Raw genomic sequence first — 11,245 nt, forward strand, 5'->3', positions numbered from 1 at the left:
GAATCCCAGGGGATAGATTAGTGGCAGCCCGCACCATTAAGCAATCATTCTGGGTTCTCCTCCTTTCCTTCTGTCCCTGTACCCGCCACACCTGTGAATAGAAATTCTAACATACAGGATACACTATTTTTGTGATTCATGAGAAGTACTGGACTGAAGCGCGATAAAACATATAACAGTTTCTAAAAAATATTGCTAACAGCTTCAGACTTGCCAAAATTTGTGAATTCTTACATTACTGTTCAGACAGGTTAAACCAGGAAACCATCTTATCTTTTTAAAACTAATTTTTTTTTTGTCATTTTTAACATTTCAGATACACTGTATCTTGGAATTGTTCTCACATGAAGCCTATATACATAGAAAATACTGTAATTACAAGAGGCCCAAGGAGGGCCTGTATTGCTCTCACCTGGTTTTTTTTTTGAATAAATTATCACCAAAGGACTCTGACAAATTAGAAAAAATAGGCAAAATTGACTCCCAATAGTTTTAATTTTGAATCACAACCATACAATGATGCTATTGATACCATACCAAATATTGCTATTCCAATACGATAGGTTCATAAGACAACAAAGTAATTTATATGAAAATCAGTTGCCTAATTGACCTTTTTGACCCGCGCATCTAATTGACGTACCTAAAGGCGCGGGGTGGACCACCGGTGGGGTCAGCCCTATCAATTTGTACAATTTCATTATTCCCAACCCTATAGGATGCTACCAGTACCAATTGCATTATTGAGGTGGCTCATCCACTGCTTAGTTGCAGAGAAGATAGTCGTTTATATGGAAATAAGCCTAAATTGACCCCTTTTGACCCCACCCTTCTAAGGCCCTACTGGGGCGGGTCCTGCCCCATCATTTGCAAAAATTTTGAATCCAAAACCCTTTATGGATTTGTTAAACCGTTGGCATTGATGAATGCGTTAATCCCATTGTTAAGTTGCAGAGCAAGAAGTCCATCTTTACATGGGGATAATTCGCTACCACTTGTTGACACGCTCCTCAGGCCCCCAAGGGGTGGGGTGGGGGGGGTGGGGGGGGGGGGGGGGGGGGGGGGTCGGTGTCAGTCCTATCATTTGCACAATTTGGACATTACCCACCCCTGATAAGGAGGGCTACCAATTTGACATTCATGGGATGCTATCCACATGCTTAGTTGCAGAGAAGAAGTCATTTTATATGGAAAATCAGCCAAAATTGGGACCTCTTTTTGTCCCCACCTTTCAGGCCCCCGGGTGGTCAGCCCCATCATTTGTACAAATTTTGACTAATCCCCTTATCCTATAACGATGTGCTACCATTGCATTATGAGTTGCTGTCTCATGCTTGGTTTCAGAGGAAAGGAAGATCGTTTATATGGACAATAGCCAAATTGGACCCAACTTTTTGACCCCCGCCCCCTCAGGGCCCTGGGGGGGCGTCAGCCCCATCATTTGTCTTACAATTTGTTAATCCCTCACCTATAACGGATACTACCATTGCATTATTGGGTGCTATTCCCACGGCTTGGTTTCAGAGAAGGAAAGTCCGTTTATTATGGAAATTTGCCAATTCGACCCCTTTTGGCCCCGCCTCCTCAGCCCCCTGGGGCGACTAGCCCCCCAATTCATTTAGTACAATTTTCAGTTATAGAAAAAAAAAAAAAACCCCATAAGGATGCTACCAGTCAAATTTTTGTTGAAATCCGACCAGCGGTTATGGACGAAGGAAGGTCGGATGAGGTTGCGACGGACGGCGGGTAGAAAGTGACGACCGGACGATGCAGTAAATCCCATAAGACTTTACCTCATGTCCTACGGACCAGGTGAGCTAATAGAGTATACTTATCAATCAAGAGGCCCAGAGGGGCCTGTATCGATCACCTAGGTTTTTAATGTCACAAGCCATATTCTGGAATACAGGTTCAATTGTTTCCTTTTCTGTAGGAATCTTGAATATTTACCTCTATTTCCCCCTATTTGAACACCCGCCCTCTGCCCCGGGGGGCGGGGTCAGAGCCAAATTTATACAAGTTCATTGTTCCCCTTCACCCAAGGATGGTTTGCAGCCCCACCCCGCCAAAATTTGGTTAACAATCCATGCAGGAAACCTCTAGGACAAGTAGCCGATTTATAGGATTTACTCTATTTCCCCTATTGTGGACCCGCCCTCCTGCCCCCAGGGGGGGGGTCAGAGCAAAAATTTATACAAGTTCTGTACCCCTTCCCCAAGGATGTTTGTGGCCAAATTTGGTTACAATCCATGCAGAACTCTAGGACAAAGTAGCGATTTATAGGATTTACCTCTATTTCCCCTATTGGGCCCGCCCCTCCTGCCCCCGGGGGGTCAAAGCCAAAATTCTATACAAGTTCTGTTCCCCTTCACCCAAGGATGTTTGTGGCCTAAAATTTGGTTACAATCCATGTAGAACTCTAGGACAAGTACGCGATTTATAAGGATTTACCTCTATTTCCCCTATTGGGCCCCCGCCCCTCCTGCCCCGGGGGGGTCAAAGCCAAAATTTTATACAAGTTCTGTTCCCTTCCCCATAGGTATATTTGTGGTCCAAATTTGGTTAACAATCACATGTAGAACTCTAGGACAAGTAGCGATTTATAGGATTTATACTCTCTTTTTCCCCTATTGGGCCCCCCCCGCCCCTCCTGCCCCAGCGGGGTCAGAGCCAAAATTTATACAAGTTCTGTTCCCCTTCCCCAAGGATGTTTTATGGCCAAATTTGGTTACAATCCATGCAGAACTCTAGGACTAGTAGCGATTTATAGGATTTACCTCTGATTACCCCTATTGGGCCCCGCCCCTCCTGCCCCTGGGGGGTCAGAGCCAAAAATTTATACAAGCTCTGTTCCCCTTCACCCAAGGATGTTTATGGCCAAATTTGTTCACAATCCATGCGGAACTCTATGACTAGTAGCGATTTTAAGTTAAATGTTGACGGACGGACGGACGGACGGACGGACGACGGACGCCGTGCCATGACATATGCTCACCGGGCCCTTTGGGCCAGGTGAGCTAAAAAATGATATATATAAACTAAAACCTTTAATAAAATACTTCAAAACATTTTCTTTGAATGTTAGAAGATTACACATACCATCCATTTGAACTAGTAAATTCTGCTTTAAGACTCTCCGACTGGCCTCATGTTCCGAATCTGACCCACGTTTGGAGCAAATAGAATCTATTTCATCTATATAAATATTCGTACTTGGGGCATAAAAGCAGTTGCCTCGATTTAATCAAAGAACACAACAAAAATACCAAAATTTTTTTTTTTTTTACTGATTTCAAAACAACCAATGAATATGATTATGTCTATTAAATGTTGTCAGGTTTCATTTCTTTTAAAATCTAGTAGACAAAAATTGTTCCCAGCAAATATTGTTGAGAGCCATTGAATTATTAAACATTTTGTTATGAATTTAAAAAGGAATCCAACACTGATATAAAAGTGTTTGACTGGTATATCATTTATGGTACTTCGACACACTATATAATCTAGTAAGGCTGGATCCGAAAAGTGTATCTATACAAATATGAAGGTCAGAAAAACTGAACAGGATTTCTTTGAGAAAAAATTACTTGAGGGGCCCAAATTTATGGACTACAAAAGTGTAGAAAAAATTGAACTGTTCCTTTGATATGGTAAAATTTTTCAAATGATAGGTATAAAAAAGTGAGTCCAACACAGTCGTTCCTTACAGTAAACTGATTATTTACTCAGAGTTTAGTTGACAAGTTTAGGCTCGAAGGGAGCCATCCTTGGAGAATTTGAGCCAAAACATGTCAATATCTATTCATTGTTTAACTTATGGCTTACATATACATATTGCAGTTTGACATGAATGAAAATACATATAACAATATATGTATACATATATATCTGGATAGTTACAAGGTTTACTATTGTCTCCGATAGTTTCATAGAATTTTTAATGAGTACATGTATTGTATTTAATGAGCATTGTGACAATAATCAATCTAGGGGTTTCCTTTCTCTTTTAACTTGGTGCTATTGTCATTGAAATGTGGAAGAGTTGGTGCAATAATTTATAATTATTGCTGAAATATAGCTTTGTACTTGGTTGAGAGATGTTTGTTTAGAAAACAATAAATTAGATCAAATTTAAAATATGAAATGGTATAAAAAAATGTATCTGCAATATGTAATAACCTGGTATCATATTAATTTTGTAATAGTAGTAACTTTGCGTTTTAAACAATTTTACTGTGCGTCTATTTCATTTTGTAGAAGGGATTTTTTATATAGTCGAATAAAGAAAGGATATTTATTTAGGCTTAAATTATTTTTAATTTATTAAAGTGAACAGTCGGGCAAGGATAGCTAAAGTTGGTAAAAAATGGTGTGAATGTATCCAGTAAAATTTCTTATGGAATAGAAAAAATAAACTCTCCTCGTCAAAATCTTGTCTGCGTACGTAGAAATTAATTCAAAGTATAAGAATCCAAAAAAACGTCCTCCCGGCTGATGATGTCCGTGGTTACGTTTCCACGCAGCCTCGCTTTCAATGCTTTCAACTTTTCGTTATTTCAATGGTCAGAACTGGGAAACGTAAGCAGAACTTGACCGTCGTATTAATATGTGAGAACTTTTGGAAGGCCAATTAAAGCATTTAGATTGGTTTTCTTTGCCCGACTATTCACTTTAAAGATAACTAAGAAATGTGATTTGTCTTCTTCACAAGTTACTGTCATTACTTGTCTGAACACTATATTGTATGCTGTTACAGTGTTGTCTAATGGATGGTTGACAAGCTCTCCTCATTACAGGTTATGCAAGTCAGAGAGTGGCTAAAAATCAATAAGGAAAACAAGATAACAGTGTTTTATTTCTGTAAATGTGTGAACAGTTACCAGGTAATATGAATTAGGTACATGGCCTTGAAATTTCGATGAAGTTAAAACATAATGCCATATTTACCATATTTGATTGTTTTACATGCACATAATTTCTGAAATCATATCATTGATTATACAGGTATTTAATAATGTAACAACAAAATGTAGCCAGAAGTTGATGAAACAAGTGTACATTTCATATATAAGAAATGGGATGAGATTTTTAGCTGATATTTGTACTAGAATTATCTCTCATGTATTTCAAAACATGATTGGTTAGCTGGAGTTTCTGGAATATGCAATGGTGTTGGTTTAGGTTTTTTTGGCAGTCATAATACATTGTTTTGAAGTGCTAGACACCATTATTTTATTTTCAATTGTGATACTGTAAGGAGGAGGTTGTGACTTTTTTTGTTGGCTAATACATTTTGGGATTTGTTAGAGAAATTCCATACATCTAAACTTACACAATATCTGAGAAACTATATAAATGATATCTTTATATTTACATGTTTAAGAACAGTATTTAGCTTTCAGGTATGAATATTGATATTGAGTTTTGATTATAACCCATAATGATATATATATAATTAGACAGGTCACTGTGTGTGTTTGAATTGAACATACAATTGCATTCACTATACAAAATATACAAAGTTTATTGGGCATTAATGACACCAAACTACTTCATCTGTCAGTTCACACCACCGACCACGTGTGTTTACATGATATCAAAAATTGCACCTGATATATATGTTTAACTTAACCAAGAGTTCTTATTTGAGTTGATTACACTCTCAGGTTTAGGGTTATTTCTCATAAACAAATACTATACCCTATGAACTGCTCGGAGTTCATGTGGTATATTAGTACATTTTGTCTTATTTTATTTATTCTTTGCAGCAGCTGAATTGCCTAATGAAATTTCTTATTCAGTGTTTGCTGACCTGGGTCCAATGTTGGTTATTGAATAATTATGATAGTCTGGATGTGAGAGTGTAGGTTAGACTTCTATGGTAATGCTTCATTATATTATTTGCCTTCATATTGCCATTTTTTTTTTTTTTTATGCCCGTTTGATTTTTTTAGAGTGATTTTCCATTATCCTGGGAATTTTCTGTTTTCGTTAAGCTGGATGCATTTTGTTTTAACCTTTTACCTGACCATTGGCCGTTGAAATGGTTATCAGCCATTGTACATGAAAATGTATTCTTGGCTTATTTATGTATTTGCACAACTGTAATGTTCATTTGTTTGTTTTCCATTTACTTCAAAATAAACATGTTGCTTTGTTTCAATATTTTTTTTTTGTTATTTTATTTATATTGTACTGAAAATAGTTATTACCTCTAGTCTGATAAAAACCACATCTTGGTCTGCACGTGTTCCATAAAGATAGTTACTGCAACTACTCTTTGCTCTTTCAGAGGGAGTATAATCTCTCATACCTACTTCTCGGTGCAATTTTAACAAATTTTTTTTTTCAAAAGTAGGCTGGATTTACTTTAAAATATGCAAGCAACAAGATTTTCGTTGAAAACATCACGCATATTTTCATGTAAGGAGAATTGACTTGCAGTCGCGTTTTCTTCGAATTTATTTCAAAATGGCCGAAAATTATAGAAGTAAAATTGCATTAAAATGTTGAGGTATGAGAGAACAAGAGGCCCAGAGGGCCTGTATCGCTCACCTGGTTTGTAATGCCTAGTAATGTTCTGAATACAGGTTCATTGTTTCTTTTCTGAAGGAATTTGAAAATTTACCTCTAATTCCCCTATTGGGCCCAACTCTTTCTGCTCCAAGGGGTCAGAGCCAAAATTTATACGAATTCTTTTAACCCAAAGGATGATTCTGGGCCAAATTTGGTTAAAATCCAAGCAGAACTATATGACTAGAAGCGATTTATAGGATTTACCTCTATTTCCCCTATTGGGACCCGCCCCTCCTTCCCCCGGGGGGTCAGAGCCAATATTTATACAAGTTCTGTTCCCCTTCCCCAAAGGATGTTTCTGGCAAAATTTGGTCACAATCCATGCCGAACTCTAGGACAAGTAGCGATTTAAAGGATTTACCTCTATTTCCCCTATTGGGACTTGCCCCTGGGGGATCAGAGCCAAAATTACAAGTTCTGTTCCCCTTCCCCCAAGGATGTTTCTGGCCAAATTTGGTTACAATCCATGCTGAACTCTAGGACAAGTAGCGATTTATTGGATTTACCTCTATTTCCCCTATTGGGCCCCGCCCCTCCTGCCCCCTTGGGGTCAGAGCCAAAATTTATACAAGTTCTGTTCCCCTTTCCCTAAGGATGTTTATGGCCAATTTGGTCAAAATCCATGCCGAACTCTAGGACAAGTAGCGATTTGTAGGATTAACCTCTATTTCCCCTATTGGGCCCAGCCCCTCCTGCCCCCGGGGAGTCAGAGCCAAAATTACAAGTTCTGGTCCGCTTCCCCCAAGGATGTTTGTGGCCAAATTTGGTTACAATCCATGCCGAACTCTAGGACAAGTAGCGATTTATAGGATTTACCTTTATTTCCCCTATTGGGCCCTGCCCTGGGGGGCTCAGAGCCAAAATTTATACAAGTTCTGTTCCCCTTCCCCCCAGGATGTTTGCCAGGTGAGCTAAAAATACTCTTTTATACGTTGATATGAAGGATAGGGATATTCAACCCTCGGGATCCCAAAATGTTTTAAAACCCTCTGCAAGCCTCGGGTTTTACAACATTTTGTGACCCTTTGGTAGAATATCCCCATCTTTCATATCTACATATGAAAGAGTTTTTGATGCTGTGAAACAGCATTCTTTTACTAGTACCGGTTCTGTTCCCCTTTCCCCAAGGATGTTTGTGGCCAAATTTGGTCAAAATCCAAGCAAAACTCTAGGACAAGTAGCGATTTATAGGATTTACCTCTATTTCCCCTATTGGGCCCCACCTGTCCTGCCCCTGGGGGGCCAGAGCCAAAACTTATACAAGTTCTGTTCCCCTTCCCCCAAGGATGTTTGTGGCCAAATTTGGTTACAATCCATACAGAACTCTATGACTAGTAGCGATTTAAAGAATTTACCTTCTATTTCCCCTATTGGGCCCCGCCCCTCCAGCCCCTGGGGGGCCAGAGCCAAAATTTATACAAGTTCTGTTCCCCTTCCCCCAAGGATGTTTGTGGCCAAATTTGGTTCCAATCCCTGCATAACTCTATGACTAGTAGCGATTTAAAGGATTTACCTCTATTTCCCCTATTGGGCCCCGCCCCTCCTGCCCCCGGGGGTCAGAGCCAAAATTTATACAAGTTCTGTTCCCCTTCCCCCAAGGATGTTTGTGGCCAAATTTGGTTACATTTCATTCAGAACTCTATGACTAGTAGCGATTTAAAGGATTTACCTCTATTTCCCCTATTGGGCCCCGCCCCTCCTGCCCCCGGGGGGCCAGAGCCAACATTTATACAAGTTCTGTTCCCATTCCTCCAAGGATGTTTGTGGCCAAATTTGGGTACATTCCATTCACAACTCTATGACTAGTAGCGATTTAAAGGATTTACCTCCATTTCCCCTATTGGGACCTGCCCCTCTTGCCCCTGGGGGATCAGAGCCAAAATTACAAGTTCTGTTCCCCTTCCCCCAAGGATGTTTCTGGCCAAATTTGGTTACAATCCATGCAGAACTCTAGGACAAGTAGCGATTTATTGGATTTACCTCTATTTCCCCTATTGGGCCCCGCCCCTCCTGCCCCCTTGGGGTCAGAGCCAAAATTTATACAAGTTCTGTTCCCCTTTCCCTAAGGATGTTTGTGGCCAATTTGGTCAAAATCCATGCCGAATTCAAGGACAAGTAGCGATTTGTAGGATTTACCTCTATTTCCCCTATTGGGCCCAGCCCCTCCTGCCCCAGGGGGGTCAGAGCCAAAATTTATACAAGTTCTGGTCCCCTTCCCCCAAGGATGTTTGTGGCCAAACTTGGTTACAATCCATGCAGAACTCTAGGACAAGTAGCGATTTATAGGATTTACCTTTATTTCCCCTATTGGGCCCTGCCCCGGGGGGCTCAGAGCCAAAATTTATACAAGTTCTGTTCCCCTTCCCCCCAGGATGTTTAGTATTTAATAATGTAACAACAAAATGTAGCCAGAAGTTGATGAAACAAGTGTACATTTCATATATAAGAAATGGGATGAGATTTTTAGCTGATATTTGTACTAGAATTATCTCTCATGTATTTCAAAACATGATTGGTTAGCTGGAGTTTCTGGAATATGCAATGGTGTTGGTTTAGGTTTTTTTGGCAGTCATAATAAATTGTTTTGAAGTTTACTAACCTACCTACCGGTATTGTGGTAGAAAGTACTTACTAGTAAAAGAATGCTGTTTCACAGCATCAAATACTCTTTTATACGTTGATATGAAGGATAGGGATATTCAACCCTCGGGATCACAAAATGTTTTAAAACCCTCTGCAAGCCTCGGGTTTTACAACATTTTGTGACCCTTGGGTAGAATATCCCCATCTTTCATATCTACATATGAAAGAGTTTTTGATGCTGTGAAACAGCATTCTTTTACTAGTAAGTACTTTCTACCACAATACCGGTAGGTAGGTTAGTAAACTCTCAGACCGTCATTTAACCACTACAGCTATTGATCAACAACTTGATCTTACTACACATCGTATAAACTCTCCACTTTCTGATTGGCCACAAGGTGAACTTTGACAGAACTAATTTTTCCTCAGTGTCGCATTGCCATTTGTCAATTTCAACAATAATAAGGTGAAGTCATGCTGCTCTGCTCTAATTGCCACTTGGTGTACATACTGTTGTCCAAGGTGAATATATTGTGGTGTCAAAATCTGTTGCATTTCCATCTGTGGTGTAAAATTGACCATACTAATCTGTGTTATGTAGTACAAGGATTAACCAATGCATTTTGTAGACTTGAACAGTGAGTAGGAAGTAGACCGGACCATGCCACATACATGTCTGTGAAGTCTAACAATTAGTACCCGGGAGTTCATTTGAATGTCAGTAACTACACATTTATCTTATCCTGGCCATCTTTCTAACAGCTAAAAGTACATACTGTAAATCATTTTATTTTTATCACGCGATTAAAATTCACATACTTTGCAGGAAATTAGAAACTGCAAAATTCAATATATTCATATGACTCAACTATGAAATTAAGTTGCTGTGAAAAAGTTGTTCCATATCCAACAGCCACTCATATAACCTCTATTTAAACCACTCTGGCACATGTCATGTGACAGAGAATATTTACAGAACAAAAAAGATCAAGATATGCTTCAATCAGAGTGATACATTATATGTACCTTTATGGCAGGAATAGCAAGAACATTACATGTTTTCACCTTTTCATGCTCCATAATGGAAAGAAGGATGCTGTCCAGTCCCACTTGCTGGTGGCTTTCTTCTACTCTTGACTCTCCTTCACGTTCAAAACATGGTACATTCTTAATTGATTCTAGTAGATAACAAGATTTTAAACAAAACAAGCTAATTTGACGAAGTCCCGTACCATGTGCCTCATTGAATTGTACATGTCTTTTTTTTTTTTTTTTTTTTTTTATTTAATTGAGGTCAAATTAAGTCCACATACCACATATGAAGTTCAATAGCTGCGATGACGTAGCTCTGAACAACCGATGGAAGATTTCGGACGGAAACAGAGTGGAGGCAGGGTATGATTATTCGTTCTTGAAGTTCCAAAGCCTTATAGTATAGGAGAAGGTCACAGTGGCCCTGTTTTCGTGTGTTATACATCACCTCATCTAGTGGACCCACATACCAAGTATAAAGTTTCAAACTTATAGTATAGGTAGTACAGGCTGGACTAGATCAGATGGACATACACAATGCAAACTCCACGGATATCGTTGGAGAACTTCAACCAAACTGGTCAATATAAACACAAGACAAAGTAAAGATATCACCATTTTATGTATGAATAATAATCAATGTAAATACATAATTGAAATAAGAATTTACATATAAATAGTATATACATGAGATGTGCTCAAAAACAAATTAAACAGATCTCAAATCAATGCTGATGGTCATAACAAGTAGAAGTGGAAAGACAGTGTACCCTTTTGTAAGCGGACACAATTTAAACGTAAAACACCCAGAATCTGCACTAGGATTTTGTATATGTTTGTTAGTTCATCGACATATCTGCTAGATATCTCTAAGCATTCATGGATTTTTTCTTTTATGCACTCATCAATAAAGCAATTTCCTACCCAGTAGGAAATCAATAATTTTTCAGAGACAATTCCTAATATTTTTTCTTATACATGTATACAAATTTACAAGTATAGCGTGTTGAAATTCTAAAGTACTTTGAAAAATATGCCTTTGTAATAGAAAACT

This window comes from Argopecten irradians, chromosome 1, assembly GCF_041381155.1.
Source record: "Argopecten irradians isolate NY chromosome 1, Ai_NY, whole genome shotgun sequence".
Lineage (NCBI taxonomy): Eukaryota > Metazoa > Mollusca > Bivalvia > Pectinida > Pectinidae > Argopecten > Argopecten irradians.